Source organism: Rana temporaria, chromosome 2 (genome assembly GCF_905171775.1).
Source record: "Rana temporaria chromosome 2, aRanTem1.1, whole genome shotgun sequence".
Lineage (NCBI taxonomy): Eukaryota > Metazoa > Chordata > Amphibia > Anura > Ranidae > Rana > Rana temporaria.
Genome location: NC_053490.1, coordinates 8879162 through 8888292, shown reverse-complemented (window position 1 = coordinate 8888292; position 9131 = coordinate 8879162).

Below are 9131 nucleotides of genomic sequence, written 5' to 3'. Positions count from 1 at the left end.
GAAATTTCCTGATGGGGACACCTGTTCTAATGACAGCTGAGACAAGGTGTCCCCATGAGGAAATTTCCACTCCTGTTTCTATTCCAGTGACAACAGAAAGTGAGTAGAAATCTCTTCTCAGCTGTCATTAGAACAGGTGTCCCCATCAGGAAAATTCCAGTGACAACAGGAAGTGAGTGGAAATCTTTCCTTGGCTGTCACAGATGTCCACACAGGAAAATGTTCCCTCTATTTCTTCTCCGGGGACAACAGGAAGTGAGTAGGAAACTTTCCTCAGCCATCACAAGAACAGGTGTCCCCGTAGGAAGATTTCCCCTCCTATTTCTTTTTCAGTGACAACAGGAAGTGAGCAGAAATTAATCCTTGGCCACCACAGGAACAGGTATTTCCATTGGAAAATGTCCCCTCTACTCACTTCCTGTCACATAACTGGAAAATAAATTGAGTTCTCTCCTTAGTTGTCCTAAGAACAGGTGTCCCCATTAGGAAATTTCCACTCCTGTTTCTATTCCAGTGAAAACAGGAAGTGGGCAGAAATCTCTTCTCTGCTGTCATTAGAACAGGTGCCCCCATCAGGAAATGTCCCCTTTATTTATTTTTCAGTGACAACAGGAAGTGAGCAGAAATCTCTTCTCGACTGTCATTAAAACAGGTGTCCCCATCAGGAAATTTCCACTCCTGGTTCTATTCCAGTGACAACAGGAAGTGGGCAGAAATCTTTCATTAGCTGTCACAGATGTCCACACAGGAAAATGTTCCCTCTATTTATTTTCCAGGGACAACAGGAAGTGAGTAGGAAACTTTCCTCAGCCATCACAAGAACAGGTGTCCCCGTAGGAAGATTTTCCCTCCTATTTCTTTTTCAGTGACAACTGGAAGTGAGTAGAAATTAATCCTCGGCCACCACAGGAACGGGTATTTCCACTGGAAAATGTCCCCTCTACTCACTTCCTGTCACATAACTGGAAAATAAATTGAGTTCTCTCCTTAGTTGTCCTAAGAACAGGTGTCCCCATCAGGAAATTTCCCCTTTATTTTTTAGTGACAACTGGAAATGAGTAGAAATCTCTTCTCGGCTGTCATTAGAACAGGTGTCCCCATCAGGAAATTTCCAGTGACAACAGGAAGTGGGCAGAAATCTCTTTTCGGCTGTCATTAGAACAGGTGTCCCCATCAGGAAAATTCCAGTGACAACAGGAAGTGAGTGGAAATCTTTCCATAGCTGTCACAGATGTCCACACAGGAAAATGTTCCCTCTATTTCTTCTCCAGGGACAACAGGAAGTGAGTAGGAAACTTTCCTCAGCCATCACAAGAACAGGTGTCCCCGTAGGAAACTTTCCCTCCTATTTCTATTCCAGTGACAACCGGAAATGAGTAGAAATGAATGCTTGGCCACCACAGGAACAGGTATTTCCATTGGAAGATGTCCCCTCTACTCACTTCCTGTCACAACTGGAAAATAAATAGAGTTCTCTCCTTAGTTGTCACAAGAACAGGTGTCCCTATCAGGAAATTTCCACTCCTGTTACTATTCCAGTGACAACAGGAAGTGGGCAGAAATCTCTTCTCAGCTGTCATTAGAACAGGTGTCCCCACCAGGAAATTTCCACTTGTGTTTCTATTCCAGTGACAACAGGAAGTGAGTGGAAATCTCTGCTTGGCTGTCACAGATGTCCACACAGGAAAATAATCCCTCTATTTCTTCTCCGGGGACAACAGGAAGCGAGTAGGAAACTTTCCTCAGCCATCACAAGAACAGGTGTCTCCATAGGAAAATTTCCCTCCTATTTCTTTTTCAGTGACAACAGGAAATGAGTAGAAATTAATCCTCGGCCACCACAGGAACAGGTATTTCCATTGGAAAAGGTCCCCTCTACTCACTTCCTGTCACAACTGGAAAATAAATAGAGTTCTCTCCTTAGTTGTCCTAAGAACAGGTGTCCCCATTAGGAAATTTCCCCTTTATTTATTTTTCAGTGACAACAGGAAGTGAGCAGAAATCTCTTCTCGACTGTCATTAAAACAGGTGTCCCCACCAGGAAATTTCCACTCCTGTTTCTGTTCCAGTGACAAAAGGAAGTGGGCAGAAATCCGTTCTAATGACAGCTGAGAAGATATTTCTTCTCACTTCCTGTTGTCGCTGGAATAGAAACAGGAGTGGAAATTCCAGTGACAACAGAAAGTGGGCAGAAATCTCTTTTCGGCTGTCATTAGAACAGGTGTCCCCATCAGGAAAATTCCAGTGACAACAGGAAGTGAGTGGAAATCTTTCATTAGCTGTCACAGATGTCCACACAGGAAAATGTTCCCTCTATTTCTTCTCCATGGACAACAGGAAGTGAGTAGGAAACTTTCCTCCGCCATCACAAGAACAGGTGTCCCCGTAGGAAAATTCCCCCTCCTATTTCTTTTTCAGTGACAACCGGAAATGAGTAGAAATTAATCCTTGGCCACCACAGGAACAGGTATTTCCATTGAAACATGTCCCCTCTACTCACTTCCTGTCATAACTGGAAAATAAATAGAGTTCTCTCCTTAGTTGTCACAAGAGCAGGTGTTCCTATCAGGAAATTTCCCCTCTATTTATTTTTCAGTGATAACTGGAAATGAGTAGAAATCTCTTCTCAGCTGTCATTAGAACAGGTGTTCCTATCAGGAAATTTCCCCTCTATTTATTTATTTATTTTCCAGTGACAACAGGAAGTGGGCAGAAATCTCTCCTTGGCTGTCATTAGAACAGGTGTCCCCACCAGGAAATTTCCACTCCTGTTTCTATTCCAGTGACAACAGGAAGTGAGTGGAAATCTTTCCATAGCTGTCACAGATGTCCACACAGGAAAATGATCCCTCTATTTCTTCTCCAGGGACAACAGGAAGCGAGTAGGAAACTTTCCTCAGCCATCACAAGAACAGGTGTCCCCGTAGGAAGATTTCCCTCCTATTTCTTTTTCAGTGACAACAGGAAGTGAGTAGAAATGAATGCTTGGCCACCACAGGAACAGGTATTTCCATTGGAAAATGTCCCCTCTACTCACTTCCTGTCACAACTGGAAAATAAATAGAGTTCTCTCCTTAGTTGTCACAAAAACAGGTGTCCCCATCAGGAAATTTCCACTCTATTTATTTTTCAGGCAGCACTGATGGGTGGCACAGATGGCCAGCATTGTTTATGAGGCACTGATTGGTGGGCACTGGTAGGTGGCACATGTAGGCACAGATAAGCTTGATCGGGACTTCACTGGCTGTTTACATCACGTGATCAGCTGTCATTGGCTGACAGCTGATCACGTGATAAGGGGTCGGGACTGGCCCTATACTCCGATCTGTGATCCAGACTCGCTGATCACAGAGCGAGCCGCGCGCCCTGCAGGGGGCGCGCAGGCCACTCAAGCACGGGAGGATGTCTATTGATGGACTGTAGCCGTCATTTGGCTATATTGTGGACGTGAAGAGGTTAATCACCACTGGGGTTTTTATTTTTTTGTTGAATAACTGAACATTTTGGGGGGGGGGGGGAACAACAACCTTTTTTTTTTTGGGAAACAGGTAATTTTTCTCCTTCACTGATGTGCTCTGATGAGAAAGCACTGGTGGGCACACGTTGGCAGCACTGGTGGGCACTGTTTGGACTGCCTTGATTATCAGTGTAGATATACCTTTTAGAGAAGCCTTCATCGGCGCCCCTCTCCTGCTGTGAGGCCGGATTCCCACTTATACGGATTGGGTGTTGGATTCTCCGCATCCAATTCGCATAACAGTAGAGTGTGATCGGCTCTAAATTGAGCCGGTGATCTGCCAATATGGTTCCGGCTATCCAGATGGTTCCTGTAAGGACTGCGCCGGCGCAATCCTTATAGACGGAAATCTCCGAACCTCGGCCGGCATCCAGGGCGACGTGGAATTTGAGGAAAGTGGCCAGTCGGCCTCACGTCCTCGGCTTCGTTCGGACGATTCGCTCGGCCTCCTGGCTCTTTTTTTAACATCCTCCAATCCACGGGGGTGTTAAGGAATGAGCCTGGATGCCGGCCGAGGTTCGGAGATTTCCATAGGCAAGGATTGCACCTGCGCAGTCCTTACAGGAACCATCTGGATAGGGGAACCATACCAACAAGTCACCGGTTCGCACAGATCCAGGGCGGCCACATTGAAAAAGGGGGTCCTGTGCGTCTTAGGCCCGAATTCGCACCTGAATCGGTGAACAGGGACACACCGGAAAGCCCCCCCCGCTGTGAACGGCGGCCGCAGCATATGACGACCCAGACTCAGCGTGAGGGTAGGAGTGCCAATGACCGCCTTCTAAATTACATCCATGATCAGCTGTGATTGGACACAGCTGATCACGTGGTAAAGAGTCGCTGATTGGCTCTTTACCTCAAGCTGTGATCAGCAGTGTCCGGAAGCCGCTTCCCATGGGGGCACGTGTGCGCGCTTGCTCCCAAGTCCATCGACGCGGACAGCGGAACTTGTCCCCGGTCCCTCGTCACTGGCTTTGATTGACAGCACTGGGAGGAGCCAATGGCTCCTGGTACCCATCAAAGCCAGCGAGACAGGGAAGTGGGGGAGGAGCCGCAGACATGCACAGTGCTGGATGGATTGAGGGCTCGGGGGGGGGATGCTGATGTCTAAACATTTTTTTTTAATCCTTAAGCATTCTCTGCATTAAGATGAAAAACCTGTGTGTAGCAGCCCCCCTAATACTTACCCTGAGCCCCCCCCCCCTCTCTCTCCAGCGATGTTTACGAGTGTCTAAGCCTTTCCGGGACGACACTGCTGATTGGCTGAGACACAGCAGTGGCGCCATTGGCTCCTACGGCTGTCCGTCAAAGTCAGTCAGCCAATCGGGGGAGAGAGGGGGGCGGTGCAGGTCAGGGCTCTGTGTCTGAATGGATACACGGAGCTTAGACTCGGCTCCATTGTCCCCCATAGAGAGCTGCTGGCTGAGGGGGCACTTGATAGGGGGGAGGGGCAAAGAGGGACCCAAGAAGAGGAGGACCCGGGCTGCTCTGTGCAAAACCATTACACAGAGGAGGTAAGTATACCATTGTTTCTTATTTTTTTTAAAACAAGACATTACAACCCCTTTACCACTTAAGGACCGCCTAACGCCGATATACGTCAGCAGAATGGCATGGCTGGGCACAGACACGTACAGGTACGTTGCCCTTTAAGTGTCCATAAATTTGTACGCTCCATCGGACAATGGTTGTTGGATTTTCCACGGACAAATGTGGGATAGCATGCTTTAAAATTGTCGTTTTATCCAATTGTGTGTACACAAGTCCTTCGGACAAAAAATCCAAAGTACAAACACGCACGCTCACCATAACACAACATTAGCAGAAGTTGCCCAAAAGGTAGCGCTAAAGAGCCGAGAAACCATGTAGTTTTGCGTTTGTTGGCCGACAATTCTTTGCTGTTTGTATGCAAGACAAGTTCACAGCCAACTCCCTCGGTCCTACGCTTTGTCCGCATAAAATCTGACCGTGTGTATGAGGTTGAAAAAAAGACACAAGTTCAACCATATATATATAAAAAAATAATATCATGCAATCCCGTATACACAATCCTTAACCCACAGTTGATCCAGAAGAAGGCGCAGAGCCATGATCCAATTTGCTACAGCAGGGAAAAAAATTCCTTCCCGAGAGGCAAATCGGATTTTCCCCGGATCAACTTTACCTACAAATGTCACTCCCCAGTTTAGGAAAGAATCCAGACCTTTCTTAACTACTTGCCGACCAGCCGCCGTCGTTTTACGGCGGAAGGTTGGCACCCCTGCGCGAGACGCCGTAGCTCTACGTCGGATCTCTCGCAGGCCACTAGGGGCACGTGCGCGCCCCCGACTCCTGTGTGCGGGCGCGATCGCCGCCGGGCACCCGCGATCGCTCATTACAGAGCGAGGACCGGGAGCTGTGTGTGTAAACACACAGCTCCCGGTCCTGTCAGGAAGAGAAATGCCTGACCCTCTATTCATACAATGTATGAACAGCGATCAGTCATTTCCCCTAGTGAGGCCACCCCCCCTACAGTTAGAACACACCCAGGGAATATACTTAACCCCTTCCCCGCCCCCCTAGTGTTAACCCCTTCCCTGCCAGTGGCATTTTTATGGTAATCAATGCATTTTTATAGCACTGATCACTATAAAAATGCCACTGGTCCCAAAAATGTGTCCGCCATAATGTCGCAGTACCGGAAAAAAAAAAACCCTGATCGCCGCCATTAGTAGTAAAAAAAAAAAAAATTATTAATAAAAATGCCATAAAAATACCCCCTATTTTGTAAACGCTATAACTTTTGCGCAAACCAATCAATAAACGCTTATTGCGATTTTTTTTTTACGAAAAATATGTAGAATACGTATCGCCCTAAACTGAGGGAAAAAAAGAAATTGTATATATATTTTTGGGGGATATTTATTATAGCAAAAAGTAAAAAATATTGCTTTTTTTTTTTTTTTAAATTGTCGCTCTATTTTTGTTTATAGCGCAAAAAATAAAAACCGCAGAGGTGATCAAATACCACCAAAAGAAAGCTCTATTTGTGGGGAAAAAAGGACGCAAATTTTGTTTGGGAGCCACGTCGCACGACCGCGCAATCGTCAGTTAAAGCGACGCAGTGCCGAATCGCAAAAAGTGCTCTGGTCTTTGGGTAGCAATATGGTCCAGGGGTTAAGTGGTTAAAAGTGGAGGGGTCCACACAAAAATGGAGCCTCTGCTTTTTGGAACCCTCCCCCCCCCTCCAGTGTCACATTTGGCACCTTTCAGGGGGGAGGGAGGTGCAGATACCTGTGTAATACACCCACTTCCTGGGTGTAAAGACCCAGTGGGGGTCACCCTCCATCACGCATTGCTCTCAGGAACAGTGCAGCATTGTTGTCACACCATCACACCAAGCTGAATTAGGTGGACTTCGCTGGTGATTGTGGGATTATAAAAAAATGAATATACCTACAAGTGCTGCAGAATACATTTTTGTTTTAACCACTTAAGCCCCGGACCAATATGCAGGTTAAGGACCTTGCCCCTTTTTGCGATTCGGCACTGCGCCGCTTTAACGGACAATTGCGCGGTCGTGCGACGTGGCTCCCAAACAAAATTGACGTCCTTTTTTTTCTCCACAAATAGAGCTTTCTTTTTTGGTGGTATTTAATCACCTCTGCGGTTTTTTTTTTGCGCTATAAACAAAAATAGAGCGAAAATTTTGAAAAAAAAATGCACCTTTTTTTACTTTTTGCTATACTATCCCCAAAAAAGATATTAAAAAAACGTTTTTTTTTTTTTCCTAAGTTTAGGCCGATACGTATTCTTCTACATATTTTTGGTAAAAAAAAAAAAAAAAAATCGCAATAAGCGTTTATCGGTTGGTTTGCGCAAAATGTATAGCGTTTACAAAACGGGGAATAGTTTTATGGCATTTTTATTAATAATTTTTTTTTTTTTTTACTACTAATGGCGGCGATCAGCGATTTTTTTCGTGACGTGTACGTATTCTTCTACATATTTTTGGTAACAAAAAATAAAATAAAAAAATCGCATTAAGCGTATATTGATTGGTCTGCGCAAAAGTTTATGGCATTTTTATTATTTTTTTTACTAGTAATGGCGGCGATCAGCGATTTTTTTTTCGTGACTGCGACATTATGGCGGACACATCGGACACTTTTGGGACCATTGTCATTTTCACAGCGAAAAGTGCTATAAAAATGCACCGATTACTGTGAAAATGACAACAGCAGTGAAGGGGTTAACCACTAGGGGGCGCTGTAGGGGGTCAAGTGTGACCTCATGTGTGTTTCCAAGGCTGCATTCACACCTGAACGTAGGTTGTTCGGTCGTTTTGTCGCGCGTATTCATGCTTATTTGCGCGTTTGCATACAGCGTCGTCCGACGTTTTTTATTTTAGCCAATAGGAAAAATTATCATCTTTTCGTCACTTGTTGCTATGTTGGTAGATTTTTTTTATCTTCTGCCTGAGTGAAATGTTCTATTGATTAAAGCGACAAAACGCCCGTAGCAAATGCTCGTTGTCGCGCTAGTCACTTGAATCGAGCTTTTCCATTACTTTCTATGGGAAATGAAAACGCTCAAACACGCCCAAACCGCCCGATTCTAAGGGCCCTTTCACACTGGTGCGTTTTCGTGGTAAAAATAGCGCTATTAAAACGCCCATAAAACGCTCCCCATGCCCCCTCCATTGAAATTAATTAAAAACCGCGGTAAAAACGGAGCGTTAAAATCGCGGTAAAACACTGCGATTTTACCGCGTTTTTAATTCATTCCAATGGAGAGGGGCATGGGGAGCGTTTTAATAGCGCTATTTTTACCGCGAAAATGCGGCAAAAACGCACCGGTGTGAAAGGGCCCTAACTTGTTTGAGCTTCAGGCGTTCGGCGTCAGGCGTTTTGGAGTGGAGATGTGAACTATCTCCATAGGGAATAATGTATTTTTTCCCCCTCTAGCGTTTTTGAGCGTCGCGCTTCAGGCGACAAAACGCTCAGGTGTGAATGCAGCCTAACTGTAGGTGGGCGGGGCTGGACGTGTGACGTCAGTGATCGTCGTTCCCTATATCAGGGAACAGACGATCAGTGTCACTGCCACACAGAAGAACGGGGAAGCTGTGTTTACACTCATCTCTCCCCATTCTTCAGCTCCGGGGACCGATCGCGGGACACCGGCGGCGCTCGGGTCCCGCGGGCGCAAGTCACGGAGCTTCGGACCGGTTCGCGACCCATGGCTGGGCTCTTAAAGGGGACGTATCTATACGTCCCTGTGACCAGCCATGCCATTCTGCCGACGTATATCGCCGTGCGGCGGTCCTTAAGGCTCCATTCACACCTAGGCGTTTTTACGCCCGACGCTATTGCAGCCTGAAATACGCTGGAGGGGTGATTTAACATTGTCGGTTTTGGAGATGGTTCACATCTCCACGCCGAAACGCCGAAACGCCTGAAGCTCAAAACAAGTCCCTGACCCTTTTTTTCAGGCGGCTTCGGCGTTCGGCCATAGCCGACAATGTGTAAATCACCCCTCCAGCGAAAACCGCGGTAAAAAAACGCCGCGTTTTGTCGCGGCAAATCGCGGGACAAAACGCTGCAATTTGTCGCGGCACAATACGCCGCGTTCAGGT